Source organism: Aegilops tauschii, chromosome 1, assembly GCF_002575655.3.
Source record: "Aegilops tauschii subsp. strangulata cultivar AL8/78 chromosome 1, Aet v6.0, whole genome shotgun sequence".
Taxonomy (NCBI): domain Eukaryota; kingdom Viridiplantae; phylum Streptophyta; class Magnoliopsida; order Poales; family Poaceae; genus Aegilops; species Aegilops tauschii.
Window position 1 is genome coordinate 288247584 of NC_053035.3, and position 18079 is coordinate 288265662.

The 18079-nt window shown below is 46.9% G+C and overlaps 1 non-coding gene across 1 annotated transcript; it reads right to left on the bottom strand.

The window, feature by feature from the left end:
- Window positions 1-205: 205 nt before the first annotated feature.
- LOC109750802 (uncharacterized) lies at window positions 206-3537 on the bottom strand. Its single transcript, XR_012181457.1, has 4 exons — window positions 2902-3537; window positions 2519-2811; window positions 1673-1763; window positions 206-428 (listed from the first exon to the last, which is right to left on the bottom strand). It is a non-coding gene; the product is annotated as an uncharacterized protein (transcript).
- Window positions 3538-18079: the final 14542 nt, after the last annotated feature.

Sequence of the window (18079 nt, forward strand, 5' to 3'; positions counted from 1 at the left end):
TCGATCAAGCAGGGGGCTCCTAAGTTGGGGATGGCTCTGATACCAACTTGTAACGCCCACGATGCGGCTATATCTCTCATGTGTCGAGGCACGACTTAGAGGCATAACCGCATTGTAGGTTTTGTCGCAAGAAGGGTCATCTTCACACAATCCCATGTAATGAATAAGAATGGGATAAAGAGTTGGCTTACAATCGCCACTTCATACAATACATAAATTAATTCATACATCAACCAGAGTACACACATAGGTCCGACTACGGAACCAAAAGAAAAGAAGACAACCCCAAATGCCAGATCCCTGATCGTCCCCAACTGGGCTCCACTACTGATAAATAGGAAACAAAACATAGTAACGAACAAGGTCTTCATCGAACTCCCACTTGAGCTCGGTTGTGTCACCTGCACTGGTATCGTCGGCACCTGCAACTGTTTTGGTAGAATCTGTGAGTCATGAGGACTCAGCAATCTCACACCCGCGAGATCAAGACTATTTAAGCTTATGGGTAGGAAAGGGGTAATGAGGTGGAGCTGCAGCAAGCACTAAGCAAAATATGGTGGCTAACATATGCAAACAAGAGCGAGAAGAGAAGCAACGCAACGGTCGAGAAGCTAGAAGAGATCAAGAAGTGATCCTGAAACTACTTACGCGCAACCATAACACAAGAACCGTGTTCACTTCCCGGACTCCGCCGAAAAGAGACCATCACGGCTACACACGCGGTTGATGTATTTTAATTAAGTCAAATGTCAAGTTCTCTACAACCGGACATTAACAAATTCCCATCTGCCACATAACCGCGGGCACGACTTTCGAAAGATAAAACCCTGCAGGGGTATCCCAACTTAGCCCATTATAAGCTCTCACGGTCAACGAAGGATATTCCTTCTCCCGGGAAGACCCGATCAGTCTCGGAATCCCGGTTACAAGACATTTCGACGATGGTAAAACAAAACCAGCAAAGCCGCCCGATGTGTCGACAATCCCGATAGGAGTCGCACGTATCTCGTTCTCAGGACACACCGGATAAGCAAAGCGTACAGGTACCGACGTAACCCAAGTTGCCAAGGGATAGTCCCGCACGGTGCTCTAGTTTGGACCAACACTTAGACAAGCACTGGCCCGGGGGGGGGGGGTAAAATAAAGATGACCCTCGAGATGCGCGACTCCCAAGGGAAAAAGGCTAGGTGAGGCAAATGTAAAACCAAGGTTGGGCCTTGCTGGAAGAATTTTATTCAAAGCAAACTGTCAAGGGGGTCCCATAAATCACCCAACCGCGTAAGGGACGCAAAATCAAGGAACATAACACCGGTATGACGGAAACTAGGGCGACAAGAGTGGAATAAAACACCAGGCATAAGGCCGAGCCTTCCACCCTTTACCAAGTATATAGATGCATTAATTAAATAAGAGATATTGTGATATCCCAACATATCCATGTTCCAACATGGAACCAACTTCAACTTCACCTGCAACTAGCAACACTATAAGAAGGGTTGAGCAAAAGCGGTAACTTAGCCAAACAACGGTTTGCTAGGAAAGGATGGTTAGAGGCTTGACATGGCAATATGGGAGGCATGATATAGCAAGTGGTAGGTAGCGCAACATAGCAATAGAGCGAACAACTAGCAAAGCAAAGATAGAAGTGATTTCGAGGGTATGGTCATCTTGCCTGAGATCCCGCTAGGAAGAAGATCGAATCCATGAAGAAGACAAACGGACGTAGTCGAACGAATCCTCACAACTCCGGAACAAAACCGAAGCTAACGAGAGACGCAAACCGGAAAGAAACAAACAACATAGTAAACAACCACCACATACACATGGCATGATGCACAAACAAGTATGATGCATGTCCGATTTAATGAGGCATGGCATGGCAAAGTGCAACAAACAACACTACAAATTAAGTGGAGCTCAATATGCAACGAGTTGCATATTGACGAAACACCATATCAATTATTTAGTTCTCTCTCGTTTATGTACCCAACAATATTAAATGTTGTTAAACATGGCAAGAGGTGAAGCATATGAAAACTACATATTTAGGCAAGTTTAAATGAGGCCGGAATAACAAACAACAATTCCGGAAAATCCTCATATGCATATTTCGAATTTGCTACTGTTCTGCCGTAAACCATATTTTAATGTTGTTAAATAGCAAAATAAAATGCACCATGTTAAACTAGGCATTTTTCTACCCCATTTACATATAAAGTTAATTAAATTTGGAGCTACGGTTAATTAGTTATGAAATAATTCATTTTAGCATGGCATTATGCGAAATAAACACAAACATAAAGTTAAACATTTTTAACATGGATGAAAGTGGCATAACATGAAACAAGACAAAAATCTCAGCATTTTTTATATATAATGTTTTTACATATGATGCACTGTTAAAGAGTTATTATATGCATGATGTTTGAGGGTTTTTCTGTAAAACTACAGTCTCTGGATAATTAGGAAAATCGTCCAGAACTGGGAAAAAAACGTGACGGGCCGGATCTGTTCTCACCATGGGCCTTGCCCAGCACCGTGGAGAGGTAGCAGGAGGGGCTCGCTGGGCTGGCGCGGTTGTGGATGAGGCCCAAGCGCGTGGAGTGGAAGCGGTCAACACGTGAGGCGCGCATGCGGGCGGATCGAGCAGGCAGCAGCGCTGCTCGTCCTCCTTGGCCGAAGCCGAGGCAAAATAGGGGATGGGCGGACTTGGCGCGGAAGAAGGAGGTCCGGCGGGGGCGCGGGTCTCCAGGGTGTCGGATCCGGCCGGGGGGAGCCCATCTCCGATGATGGTGGCGCCGGCTGGTGCTCCTGTTCGAGGCAAGGACAGAGAGAGAGATATTCAGAGAAGTAGAACAGAAAGGGGAAGAAGAGAGAAGGCGAGGGCGACGGGCGCGCGACCTGCAGGGCTCCGGTGGCGCGGCCGGGCATACGCGAGGAGGAGGCATCGGGCGCGCTGGCGACTTGCTGGTCGGGTGCTGGTCGCGGCAGAGGCTCGGGGCAGAGGAGGAGCACGGTGAAGTCGAGACAGAGGCGGGGTCGGGCAAAGGAGGCGCCCATGGCGTTGGACTTGGCGTCCTGCAGGTCCGGCAGGGGTGGCGACCTTGACGCAGGGGATAGGTGGAGGCGTGGATTCGGCGAGGCGGCGGAGTTCCTTCGGCGGCCATGGCGCCTGGCATGCTCCTGGCCAGGGCGTAGCTGCTCCTGCAGCAGATGGGCAGAAAGCAAAGGGTTCAGAGAGGAACACGGGAGGAGCATGGGAAGGAGAAGAAGGGGCGTCGGTGCTCATCTCCGGTGAAGCTTGCCGGCGGTGACGTGGCACGAGGCGAAGGCTCGGGCTCATGCTGAGACGAGGGAGGAGGAAGGGCCTCGATCCAATCGGGACCGAGCTCTAGCTGGCTGTGCGAAGGTTGGTTGAGGCATGATCTGGAGGAAAGGGGAGATCCAGGAGAGGAGTGGCAGCTGCGGGTTGGCTCGGGATGGATCCCGAGGGAACCAGAGACTGGCGGCGGGGAGGAGGATCCCTAGAAATTAGGAATTTGTCTGATGATTGCACTGCTATTTATAGTAGGTGGGTGTGGGTAGGGTTATCTCGTCCCTTCGTTTGTAATCGGATGGACCAAAATAAATAGGTTAGGAAGTCCAATAAATAAAACGAAGATATCTTAGGGATACTTGGAGATGATCCGGACCCAACGGTGACAACTGTCCGGGTTGAGTTCGGGGAAGTTTCGGACACACACGCAAAAGGGGGGGTAAGGCGGTCACGGACAAGAGGGAAGCGAAAACCCGATGGGACTCGGAACGGTCAACGAAAGAAAGGGGGAAACGTGGCAACTATGAGCGGATGCAAGTTTTGAAGACATGACGGCAACGGAGTGCCGATGCAATGCGAATGATGCGATAATGAATGCAACAAACAAACGAAACACATGACAACAACGAAAAACATGGAAGCCGTCTGGAGCGTCGGTCCTGTTCCTTCCCTGGGGAGAGGGAATTTTAGATTCTTCTCCCCGGTTATCCTCCTTCGCGGAGGCACTAATTCCCCCGGTTTGGATGAATAATGAGTGAGGCCCGCTTTCGGCTTCTTTATTCCCCCCTTTATCTTCCCTTGATGGCGCTTGATAAGGCGCAAGCTCAAGCATCCTGGCTAGTACAGGATCCGGTGAGCCTTCGGGAAGGTGGGCCGAACACCTGATCATCTTCGCCTTTTTTATCCAGTCCTGGTCAAAGACCGACCCTTCAGAATGATATTGTGATAAATAAAGAGACAACATGTTCGGCCGAAGAGTTACTTACTTGGGTGTCTGGACGATTGCAGTTTAGGCCCGCATCCTCGGTGGTATCCGGACACTTTATTCGTGATTCGAAGAACAATCTATACATCTCTTCGAGCGTCACGCCGAAGAATTGCTGAATGGTTCGCGGTCCTTCCGGATTGAACTCCCACATGCGGAGAGATCGACGTTGGCATGGCAGGACCCGACGAACTAGCATGACTTGCATTACCCTGACAAGGCTGACATCTCTCTTGAGGAGATCCCGGATGCGACTCTGCAATGTCGGCACGTCATTAGCCGGCCCCCAGTCCAGCCCCTTGTTGACCCATGATGCCAGTTGTGGCGGGGGGCCCGAACGGAAGGCAGGGGCAGGTACCCACTTAGTACTTCGGGGAGCCGTGATGTAAAACCATTCCTGCTACCATAAGTCGGACATCTCGGGGAAGGATCCCTTTGGCCATGGAGCATCGACGCCTTTGCTTATTATGGCGCCTCCGCACTCTGTGTGTCACCCATCGATCATCTTCGGCTTCACATTAAAGGTCTTGAGCCATAAGCCGAAGTGTGGGGCGATGCGGAGGAAGGCCTCACACACGACGATAAATGACGAGATGCGAAGGATGGAATCCGGAGCCAGATCATGGAAATCGAGCCCGTAATAGAACATAAGCTCTCTAACAAAGGGATCAAGACTAAAGCCTAGCCCTCGGAGGAAGTGGGAAACAAATACGACGCTCTCGTTTGGTTCGGGAGTGGGGATGACCTGCCCTTGAGCAGGCAGCCTGTGCGAGATTTCGGCGGTCAGATACCTGTCTTCTCTTAGCTTCTTGATGTCCTCCTCTGTGACAGATGAGGCCACCCACCGGCCTTGAAGGTTGGATCCGGACATGATTGAAGGTCCGAAGTGCTTGGCCTCCGCCTTGGGTGCTGGAATTCGAGGTGGGAGAAGGGAAAAATCGAGCGCAAGAAGAAAAGGACAGGCCTTGACCCCTTTATAAATAGGGTGAATATCAAGCGCCCTCTGCACGACCGTCTGGAACTTGCCTAAAATCGAGGAGTCGTACCAGCGGGCACGATTGGGTTACCCACACCCGTATTGATGAGAATCCCATGAAAAGAGGGACACGATCTCTGCTTCGACAAGACGTGCCAATAAAACCGCCTCGCAACACGTGCAGTGGCAGGCTCGGAAAAATGGTTCATCATGACCAGACCACGACAGTAAGTCACGTTAAGAAAAGCTGTCAGCAGATTAGATTTTGGAAATATTATTCTCTCTACGGTGGTATGTGGAATTTGTTTTGCAGAGCTGGACACTGTCCTTGTGTTCAAAATCTTCTATGGAGTATTCGGAGGAAGAACCCGCCTTGCAATGCCGAAGACAATCTGCGTGCCGGACTCATCGTCATTGAAGCCTGGTTCAGGGGCTACTGAGGGAGTCCTGGATTAGGGGGTCCTCGGACAGCCAAACTATATACTTTGGCCGGACTGTTGGACTATGAAGATACAAGATTGAAGACTTCGTCCCGTGTCCGGGTGGGACTCTCCATTGCGTGGAAGGCAAGCTTGGCAAATTCGGATATGTAGATCCCCTCCTTTGTAACCGACTCTGTGTAACCCTAGCCCCCTCCAGTGTCTATATAAACCGGAGGTTTTAGTCCGTAGGACAACAACAATCATACCATAGGCTAGCTTCTAGGGTTTAGCCTCTACGATCTCGTGGTAGATCAACTCTTGTAATACTCATATCATCAAGATCAATCAAGCAGGAAGTAGGGTATTACCTCCATCGAGAGGGCCCGAACCTAGGTAAACATCGTGTCCCCCGCCTCCTGTTACCATCCGCCTTAGACGCACAGTTCGGGATCGCCTACCCGAGATCCGCCGGTTTTGACACCGACAGCCGCCCTTGCGACCGGCTAGCAGGGCCGCCGTGCCAGGCGGAAAGAGGCCGACATGCCGCCAGCTCCTCGAAGGTCTCCAATGATGACCTGGCAATGGAGATGGGCTACGATGATGACCCAGCGCCCCTGCCTGCGCTAGTCCATGACGGCTTGACCAAGGAGCAGACGCACTTCAACGACACCATGACAGAGGAGCTGCCAGTGGCGCTGCCACTGTCAGTGCTCTGGCATGCACAGGAGGAGCAATAGTACAACCTATCCCTCCTTGAGTAGCACCGGCTGGCCTACGCCGAAACCTACGGCAAGCGTGCAAGCGAGGATGCCGTAGCACCCATGGTGACGGAGAACCCCAACTTTGCCGCCAAGCAGCGGGCGCTCTATGAGGTCACGCATGCTCGCACCGCTCGCAACATGGTCGTGGCGCATCCGGGCATGGAGCTGACACTGGCGGCGTAGGCGATCGCGGATGAGAACGCCGGCAGCTGTGCGTCCTTCGCGTCGACAACGATGCTTCGCTGGCGCAGATGGTACGATGAGCGTGTGTTCCATTCACGTCCATCATTGAGCTCACGTGAACTGGCAAGGGACATACCGCAAATTCTGATGAGGAGGAGTAGTGCGTGGGAGGTGGCGGGGCCTTGAGTCCCAAGTGGTCGGCCCGTATCCCATGTCCTACTCTTCCTCACCAGTGACGCACCATCACTTCATGGGTCTCATCTTTGTCAGACATGGACACGACCAATGCCAGAGGGAAACAAGGACTTGGAGGATGGCCGCCGCCGTAGATTTAGGCTAGGTTTAGGTTCAGTCGCTTTTTTAATGAAATATGTCGAAAATGTAATGAATGTGCTCCGTTAGATGAGAATTATACGGTTTGCATTTAATTCGTCCGGTTTGTTTAAATTCGTTTTGAAATGGATGCGGGCACATTTGGTTGGCTGACTCCCACATCACTGTCCGCGGACTAGTCCCACCGGTCCGCGGACGGATATGATATCCAATTTGAGGATCAGCGTTGGAGATGCCCTCATAACATTTTATCTTAGGGATTTCTATTTTCATGCCCCTCCTTGCTTAGTTCTCCTCAATTTTGTCCACGCTCTTTTTCATTCCTCACTTTTCTCCTCCACCGTGCAGCCTGATACGTCGCCAACATATGTATAATTTTTGATTGTTTCATGCTATTACATTATCAATCTTGTATGCTTTGTATGTCATTTTATATCATTTTTGTGGACAAACCTATTAACCTAGTGCCCAGTGTGAGTTCCTGTTTTTTTTCCTATTTCTTTGTCTCGTAGTAAAATCATACCTCGCAAAATCCAAACACGATGAAACTTTACGGTGAATTTTTTCGGAATATAATAGACCCTAGAAGCTTTAGAGAGAGAACATAAGAAACACGGGGGCACCACAAACTCAGGGGGCGCCCGTACGTGGCGCGCCACCCAGGCTTGTGGGGCCCATAGTGCTTCGTTTAACCTAATTCCTGTCATATAAATTCCAAAAAATCCATAAACCCGCAGAGCAAGATCCGAAACAATTTTATCGCCGCCGCAAGCCTTTGTTCTTTTGCGATCCCATCTGGAGGCTTTTCCGGTGATCTACCGGAGGGAGTCAATCTTCATCGACCTTGCTGCCTCAATGATGATCTATGAGTAATCCCCACAAGACCTACGGGGCCATAGAAGATGCTAGATGGCTTCATCTCCCTTTTTGGTCTTCAATACAATGATCTCTTCGCAGATCTATTCGATGTAATTCTCACGGTGCGTTTGTTGGTATCCGATGAATTGTGGGTTATGATCGTATTATTCATTGAAAGTATTTTTGTCTTTTCTGATATTTATTTATGTGTTATTTTATAGCCTTCTAATACTCTTCGATCTATCAGTCTTCTTTGGCCGAGTAGATTGATTTATCTTCAGTGGGAGAGGTGGTTGGTAGTAGGTTCAACCTTACGGTGTCCTTACTCTATTACAGGAGGAGCAGCAAGGCACGTATTTGTATTATTGCTACTAAGGGTAAAACGATGGGGCTTAAACATATTAATTGATCTTGCTTTGTCTACATTATGTCATCATGCTTCAAGCATTACTCCGTTTGTTATGAACTTAATACCTTGCGACGCATGCGGGATAGCGGCCAAGGGGTGGAGTAATAGTAGTAGAAGCAGATGGATTTCGGTCTACTTGTGTCGGACGTAATGCCTATATATTGATCATGCCATGAAGAATCATCATAAGTATGTGCTATTCTATCAATTGCACACCAGTAATTTGTTTACCCATTGTTGCTATGCTCATGATAGAGATGCCTCTAGTGAAACTATGGCCCCGGGTCCATCTTCCATATTTACAAAAACCCTAAAAATACTTCCTGCAATTTATTTCCTTTTTATTTTATTTTATCTATCTACCTGTATCAGATTTAGTCCTTTCAATGGGCGAGTACAAGGGGATTGACAACCCTCTTGCCTTCATTGGGTGCAAGCATTTGCTTTGTGTGTGTGTGCAAGTACCACTTATATTGTTTGTCTAGTGTCTCCTACTGGTTCGGTAAACCTTCGTTCTTACTAACCGAGGAAAATACTATTTGCTACTATACTGCATCACCCTTCCTCTTTGGGGAAAACCCTACGTCTATCACAAGTAGGAGAAGAATTTTGTGGAAGCATGAAAGATGCAAGGAATGCAAATATACACTCAGATCTGAACTTGACAGATTTCAGGAGATGAATGCTATACCACAAGCAAAGCATGAACTAACACCACACTGCCATTGGTGTAAATGGAAAATGTGCTAACTAGATTATTGACTCTAGTGCAAGTGGGAATCTGTTGAAAATATGCCCTAGAGGCAATAATATTGTATTATATATTTCCATGTTTACATTGAAAAGTTTATATTCTATGCTATAACTGCTATGATCCTGGAATATGCGATTCAGTGGAAAACTCATATGCATGTGTGGAATGATAAACGGTAAAATATGATTCCTAGTCTCACCCCTAAGACTAGCTCAAGTGTTCTTGGTGATCATGTTTTCCAGATCGGTATATTTTAAGTGTAAAGTTAGTCCTAAATCAACTTTGAGAATATGACGTTAGAAGTACGATCATATTGAATTGACACAAACTTGTTTGTTATACTTTCAAATACAATCGTCACAAGTCAATTGCTATAACATAGAGAGTTACTGTGTGATTTAATTCCTTATACCATGAGAGTATCGTAGTCACTTCTTACTATACGATGAACTTTGGGGTTGCTCAAACGTCATCTGTAACACGGTGATCATAACGAAAATTTACATGTTCATCTGAATGTTTGACAAGGAACTAGATAGCTCAAGAGTGGGATTTGCTTCTTCGACGATGGAGAGATATTATTAGGGCCCTTCGGTGTGACCACATCCATCATCATCTGGCCAAACACATGTGACTAGGTCACGAGGATGTCGGAACATGTCAACGAGAAAGAAGAACAAAACTGATAATGAGGAGACCGGTATAGTGAGCATGTGTATGACTCAAGAGGATACTGAGATATCTCACCTTGGGTTGTGTAAAGCATCGCAAAGAAAAGGTAATAGCACATGATGACAAAAGGTTGACTTGGATGTCATTCATATACTCAAAGGGATTGATATGGACGTCCACGGTTACACTACCGATCATTAAACGAAAGGGGTTTTGTTCATGCCTATGTTTTATCGAACCTACAGGGTCACAAGGTTAAGGTAATCACGATCTGCTGAGTGTTAGTAGGATAGGAGTAATGAGGAAATATTTATGAAATAGGTTCATTGATATTCGAAATAGTTTCTAGAGGAACCGGAAGCGTTTCAGGGTCACCTGAAGGGTTTCGGGGTTTACCGGGTAATGCCGATAAATAATATACAGGTATAAAATGTTTCTGAAGATGTTAAATTAATAATAAAAGGCTCTAATAATAGTTAGGTCACTTTTATATTAATTAAATACTAACAGGCCTTAAAAGGCAAGTGCTGGAAAGGATATTGGGTCACTTGGGCCCAACACGGGAGGCGCCCCCTTGCTTCTTGAAGAAGCCAAGGGGAGGCCGAATTGGAAGGGGAACCCTCTCCTTGCATTGGTACAACGAGGTGCTATACAAACGGTTTTTAACCCCTTTCCGCGACAGCATTTGGAACTATCGCCAAGTGAGTGTGGGCGATACGGGGGTCCTTCCCACACGACCCAGAAACCGTCGGGGATAGGGTGCCTTGATGCATAAAGTTGTGCCTATATATCCATTTACGATATCTCGAATATCCCAAATGCTTCATCCTTGCTGCTCGTTTGTGCTCGCATTGCCATCGCAGTCGTTGTTTTGTGGTTTTACCTAAAACCAGGCAGATTCCAGGCTCGGGAGTTTTCCAGGCACGTACCAAACTAGCTCTACGTTTACGATGCCTAGCACATCACAAACAATTCATGATTATAAACCGTGTATGATAGGTAGACAATCACACACATTTAGTTTTCCCGCACCATATGTGATAGTGTCTGACATCACACACGCTTTGCAAACGACAACTGTCTGCATTGTTACACACGTTTCCTCTCCGTGAACCGTGTCGGATTATGATGTATATCGCACACACTATGCTTTATTAACCATGTGTGCCGTGATGACCTGCACACCGCAATTTCTCCCTAATTTAATTGCTGCTATTTAAAATTGTGCCTAATTTAAACTTGAAAGTAGGCTATAGCTTTATTCATATCCATCAGGTTGAAACAAGCAATGCATTATTCGATTCACAGGTACATTTGTTTAAGAATTACACAAGCACCAAATAAAGAATGATGAACTAGGGTTCTATACTTGTACTATTATAGATGAAAAAGAAAGAGGCGACAAACATTCTAGTTGCTGAACAAGGTGAAGCGGAATGGCCCTATTGTGCTCTCCTGGATGCAGAAGGCACGCACGACTCTAGTCCAACCCCTTGTGATGGCCGGCCAGCAATCATGTAGTTTGAGAGGTAATCTTGAGTAAACTGCTCCAGGATCCACTGCAAAGGAAAAAAGATTCAGATATTGTCATCTAACACAACTCATTACAGGCAGTAAAAAGAAGGCTACAGGGTTCTTACTTACCATCCTGCAGTTCACTATTGTCTTGCATAAAGTGTAAACAAATAGTTCGATTGACATCTTTTGACCCATTTTAATAACAACCTTTATCAGTTTCCACACTTGATGCTGGTTCATGAATATCTCATTGCCCCATACGCAGAAAGGGTCCAAGTGTGGATCTTTGGCAGTGGCATATGTACCTAAAAGCACCAAGTTAATATTAGAAGCTAAACAACAATTGCAAAATGATGTAGTACAACACTCCCTCCATCCCATTATATAAGATTTTATTACATGTATATCTAGACATCATCAGAACATTAAGGTAACACTCTTCCTTGTTGCTATGTAGCCTGGGATTGCATATTTAGTCATTCAGTACAATGCATGTTGCTATGTAACTTCAGTGTGCAGGCTTAAGCACTCTAGTTAAGCAAAACAAGAAGTGGAAACGTGTGTTAACTGCATCAGGCATAACATTTAAAAACAAGCAAATAGTCATTCAAACTGGTATTGTGCAGGTCTAAAGTACACTAGTTATTGTTAAAAAATCGAAAAGGCATGTTAACTGCAATATCCTTAACAACAACCAAATATCGTAATTCATAGTGGTATTGTTGAAACTGTTATTGATGAAATTGAACTGCACGGCAAATAGTTGCACATATAGAGCATCACATTGTGAAGAACTGAAATAAACAAGTCATAAGCCCATCTCTAGCCGATCCTTTAAAAGTTAAAGGACTAAAACCCTTAGTGGATATATATACTCCATCAATTTTTGGCCTTTTCTAGTCGATCCCCTAAACTTAACGTTGTAAACTTCAATTTGATCAAGTTCAAAGAAGGTTCAACCAAAAGTAGCATGCATTCAAACATAAACATAGATAGTTTTGCATAACCGAACATAAAACATAAATTTAAACTAAGTTAAACTACTTTCGGTCGAAATAGAGGTTGAGCCAATACTTCCTCGTGATGTACGGTGTGCCGCGAGCCGGGTCCGGGCCGGTGCCGTCGTTGGGGTCATTGGGGAAGGCACTCCTCCACTCGTCGACGTCGATCTCCTCGTCCTCGGGGCCCACATTGACGCCCTCCGCGCTGCCGTCCTCACCGCCTTCGACCTCATCATCGGAGGAGAGCACGATAACCTCGCCGCCCTCCGCGCTGGCAAAGATCGCCCGCTCCGCCTCCACGAGCTCCGGGTGCTGCCAGCGGAGCTCTTCCATGTAGGCCTCGGCCTCGAGGCGCTCCCACGCCTCGCGGTCCTCCCGTGCCATAGCCGAGCTCACCACCCCTGGCTCCGGCGGAACGAGGTCGACCGGATGTGTGCCGAAGGGGAAATTGAGCCTAGCCGCCGCGCCATGGTAGCGGACCTGCCAGTGGTCGTACTCCATGGCCGCGAGCTCGACCGTGTAGAAGCTACCAAGCCACCGGCGGGTGTGGGTCTCCCGATCTGTAATCTCGGCAACCCACGTCCCCCATCGCCGCTGCCAGACCCCGAGGTAGGACCTCGTCGGCTGCCGGGTCCGAGGGAGGACACGGGGAAGTCCTCGAACCGGCGTAGGGGCGCGGCGGCGGGCGGATCGGGGGACCGGCGATGACGGATCGAGCCCACGGAGGACGACGGGGACACCTCAGCGGCCACCTCGTCGGCGTCGGGCAAAAAGGCCGCGATAAACCTCTTTTTGGCCATTGGTTCCTCGAGCTCCCCGACACACAGGCAGAGGTTGAGGATGGAGGCGGCGACGATGGCGGCGACCTACCAATGGTTTCGGGGGTGGTGTGTGCCGGTGTGAGCGGAGGTTTTGGGGAGTGTGTGGTGTGTGTGGAGGGGGGCGCAAGGTGGTGTTTGAGGAAATACTATGGCAATTGAATATTTTACTAGGCGGGAGTAACAAGGTGGGGCTACTGAAAATTTGGATCAAGGGCGAGCAGATATTTTTGAGATTGCGAAGGATGCAGAGGCGGGAGTAAAATGCCGGGGCTACTAAAAATTTGAATCAAGGGACTGAAGCAGAGCGGGAGTAACAGACATCACACACGGTCCGCACATACTAATCGTGTGCTATCAAACATTAAAACCTTCCAGGCGGTAGATATTTTCGAGATTACGAGGCAGTAATATTTTCGAGATTGCGAGGGATGTAGAGGCGGGAGTATTTGGGGAGCTGATACGTCCATTTGGCATCATGTTTTCTTACTGTTATTTATGATGTTTTTATCCATAAAAATGCTTTTTGGAGTAATTCTAATGCCTTTTCTCTCATAATATGCAAGGTATACACAAAGAGGGAGAATTCCGGCAGCTGGAAATCTGGACCTGGAAAAGCTACGTCAGGCTACCTATTCTGCACAACTCCAAACAAGCTGAAACTTCACGGAGATTTTTTATGGAATATTTGAGGAATATTGGAGCAAATAACTACCAGAGGGGACCCGCCAGGTGGGCATAACCCACCTGGGCGCGCCAGGGAGCCCAGGCACACCCTGGTGGGTTGTGCTCATCCAGGCCCACCTCCGGTGCCCATCTTCTGGTATATAGGTCACTTTGACCTAGAAACAATAAGGAGAGGACTTTCGGGACGGAGCGCCGCCGTCTCGAGGCAGAACTTTGCCAGGAGCACTTTTGCCCTCCGGCGGAGCGATTCCGTCGGGGGAACTTCCCTCCCGGAGGGGGAAATCATCGTCATCATCATCACCAACAACTCTCCCATCTTGGGGAGGGCAATCTCCATCAACATCTTCAATAGCACCATCTCATCCCAAACCCTAGTTCATCTCTTGTGTTCAATCTTGTTACCGGAACTATAGATTGGTGCTTGTGGGTGACTAGTAGTGTTGATTACATCTTGTAGTTGATTACTATATGGTTTATTTGGTGGAAGATTATATGTTCAGATCCAATATGCTATTTAATACTCCTCTGATCATGAGCATGATTATCATTTGTGAGTAGTTACTTTTGCTCTTGAGGTCACGGGAGAAATCATGTTGCAAGTAATCATGTGAACTTGGTATAAGTTCAATATTTTGGAGTTAATTACACAATATTACCACATTTTGGGTTGTCTTGGCAGATTGGTACCAGTTTTCGTAATTTTTATGTGTCAATACCAAGTTTCGGGCAAGCCGTTGCAAATCGGACTAAACTGCATATTGACAGCGTATCTGACCGGCGGGGCCCATATGTCAGGTGTCAACGTGGCATTTTTTTTACAGAAAACCCTCTTACCTTATATGTAATCACGTAAAGGCACATTATTTTTGCGGGTAAAGGGTCCCTGTGAGAGTAGTTTTTTCGTTCGGACTTGTTTGAAAGTTTCGGCCAACTAGACAAATAAATAAAATAAACTAAAAATCCGGCGCCGGCAGGTTTCAAACTTGAGACCCACCGTTCGCAGCCGACACGCGCTAGCCACCACGCCACCCAAACGTTCGTGCTATGTTACATGCGGGCTTTCTTTTATACTAGTGTGGACACGCTGGGCCGGCTGTTGGGCCCAGCGCGGCCTTGTGCCCTTAATTACTCGTTTTTTAATCATAATATTAATACATTTATAATTATTGCGTATCCTCATTGTCTTTCCCTAATAATAAAGCATGGATTGGCTTCGTGGATTCACCGTCACAATGCGCTTCTTACCGTGATTTTACGCTTTCAGTTTGAATTTAAAACATATTCAAGGTGGTAATAAATTTTGTGGCTGTCCTTGTTTGTTACGTCAATTTCGCCCGTCACGCTGCTCGTAGGCTTCATCCTCGATACAACTTTCCATACAGGCTGGGCTAAATCGCCTTACTGGGCTTTGGCCCGAAATCGGCCCAGTCAAAAAATATGACGTGTAACCGAGATTAGGCAGAAATAAGCGTCTCCATGTGGGTCGAACTCCCAAAGTTGCACGTCAAGGCCCAAGGCTGCAACTGCAACCAACAGAACTAAGGCATCAGGATGCAAACAAAAGGTTTGTTTCTTTATAAATTAGTACCACCTCGCTCCTTTGCAATCCGTTCTACCGATTTATATATGTTTCCTATTCAAAATCAATAAGCAGCCTGGACAATTAATGGTAACAAAGATGGCTGACAAAGATGTGTGGCATGACCAGCGGGCATAAATAAGGAAAAAGAGTGGCGTCATTAGCGGGAATAAAATATGGAAAGAGAGTTTCACAAAAAGAAAAATGAAGGAGAGGATAATGACCATAAGGAAGGTGAGCTCCTAAAAAAAAGAAGGAGAGAAGCACTCTCTTGCAGAGAGGTATTACGTGGGCATAAATAAGGAAGGAGAGTTCCTTTAAAAAAGAAGGGAGATAATAATATGTTGCAAAGGAATTATATACGAGGGCATGATCAGTATACATAAATAAGGAAGGAAGGAGAGTTTGACAAGAAAGAAAGAAAGGTGTATGATATGACACAAAGCAATTACCCAGACATGGCATGCAATTAACTCAAATAGCTTCAATTTAAAATTGCTTTAATAGATGGCCTAACAGACCTTTTGGTGAGATTTTAAAATTGCTTCAATTTACAAATAATGCCTTTAAGATTTGAAAATTAGGGGGTCCTTTAGAGTCAGAATTGTCGTACAAAAATCGCTGACAGAACTCTTTTAGCGAGATTTTTTTTATGACAACTTACAAATAATGCCTTTAAGATTTGCTTATTAGTGGGCCTTTATCAAAAGCATTGTATCTATAGCATGCTTCTTAAAGTACAATTGGAAAAAGACTTCCATGCCTATGAGCATTGCTACGCTCCGCAACGCATGTGGGGACGAAGCCACGTAAATCTCTCCTCATCCTAATTAATTTCTCTCCGAGGTGAATTCAAGGGTGGGCCCACACTAACTAATCACCCCTCCCTAATTCAATCATGGGTCCCACACTAACTAATCTCACCCACCTGAATTCGCGTGAATTAACCACGTCCGTACAATTGATATGATTACTAATAAAATTTGATATGTCGCACGCTAGGCTAGCCAGGACCTCCAATGTCGGAACCAGATCGTCTGACGTAGAAACAAAGTACTGCAGATGGACGTAGATCATTTGCTACCGTCCCATACGCATCCGACGGTAGCCCGTGGAACTGAGCGAACACAGCGCAACAGTCGGCCCACAAAGCATGATCCAGCCCAATCCAACACACGAGAGAGGGAAGAAAACGGCGCAAGAACAGGAAAAAGGGATTGAGGACACAAAAACGGCGTGATATCTGCTCTTTGATATGTTTCTCAAAAAAGAAAATCTGCTCTTTGATCTTGTGCGCACGTGTAAATATTCTGGCTCTCTCTTGCGGCCTTCCTCGTCAATAGCTTCGAATGTCATGCTCACAAATTCATTGGTGATATAATCTATTTACAACATGAATGATAGGCTCACAAATTCCTCTCATTTACATGCTCAGAGCATCAATGATCTGCTCGATATTCCTCTAACATATTTTAATTAAGATGGACGATATTTCTAAAAACTTTTTAAAAAAGTTCTAGGATGCTAATTTACAGCAGACGACGACCACGCATGCATGGCCACCCTGGCCGGCCGCATCGCCATCCTTGTCCGTGCCGTCATCGTCGTCCTTCTAGCGGTAGAAGGACGCGGGACCGCGGCAGCCTTGCCCGACGGCCGCCTGGCGCTCGCGGAGCAGCCGCTCCGCTTCCTCCTGCACCGTGCGGAGCGTTGCATGGCGCCTTGGCCCTACCGTCATTCGCCAAGCGAACATTCCTCAATCTTGCCGAGCTCCCATCGGTCGGCGGTGGCGGCGCGCGGCCGTCTCCGCGGTGCTTCCTCTACGTCCGCATCGTCTTCATCATCACCATGTCTCAGTCCGACACTGACCGTCTCGCTGCTGAGAAACTCGAGGCCGACAAGAAGGCCGCCGAGGACGCCGCTGCCGCCACCGCCGCCGCGGCTTCTGCCTAGCCTACTGGAAGGTATAAGACGTTTATCCCGCTCCTGTTTATTTTCGCATTAGCAGTATTAGCATTATATGTAAATATGTTTACTGTTTGTGTAGTACGTGCTTATTTAGATCAGAGTCAGTATGTCGTTAATTATGTCAATACGATACTAGTGATTTATCAATGGATTAAATTAGTCAAAAATTGCCTATTTACTCAACACAGTATATCGTGCTCAATCGAGCATCACAGAGCAGTTCTATGTTTTTTTTAGCAACAGCAGTATCTACGTAAGTTCTCTAGTCTACGTGTTGGCAGCGGCAGTATCTACGCTATTTCTTTTTCCTGAGGTGAATGGGCTGTTCATGGTGTGATTTCGCTCGGGGGCTGCAAGGCCTTTGAACGTCGAGCGCTGTCTTGGTCAGTTCGACCGGCCACCGTAGGATGTGCAAGGGACGGTAGGAAAGGATCGACGTCCCTCTGCAGTACTTCTACCTACGTCAGACGATCTGGTTCCCCAATGTCGCACCCTAGCCTCGCTCGTACAAAATCAAATTACTAGCTATGGGCTATTGATCCTTTTATTACGGGCCTTCTCTTATGGGCCGTTAGCCAACTTTTAAAATTTCCTGGCAAGCAGGCTCGGTAGAAAAGAGAGAGAGAGGGGGGGGGGGGGGGGGGGGGGGGCTTTTTAGCTGTACTACAAATTCCTTAAAAAATTGTACTACAAATTTGTCTAAAAAAAGTTGTACTACAAATAAGAGAATAGTCCCGCACTGCTATCTCATACCAATTCCCATCAATTTATATATGCTGGCAAGTTCCTTGGAATGTCAACAAGTGGCTTGACCAATAAACAAACACATGATCGGAATA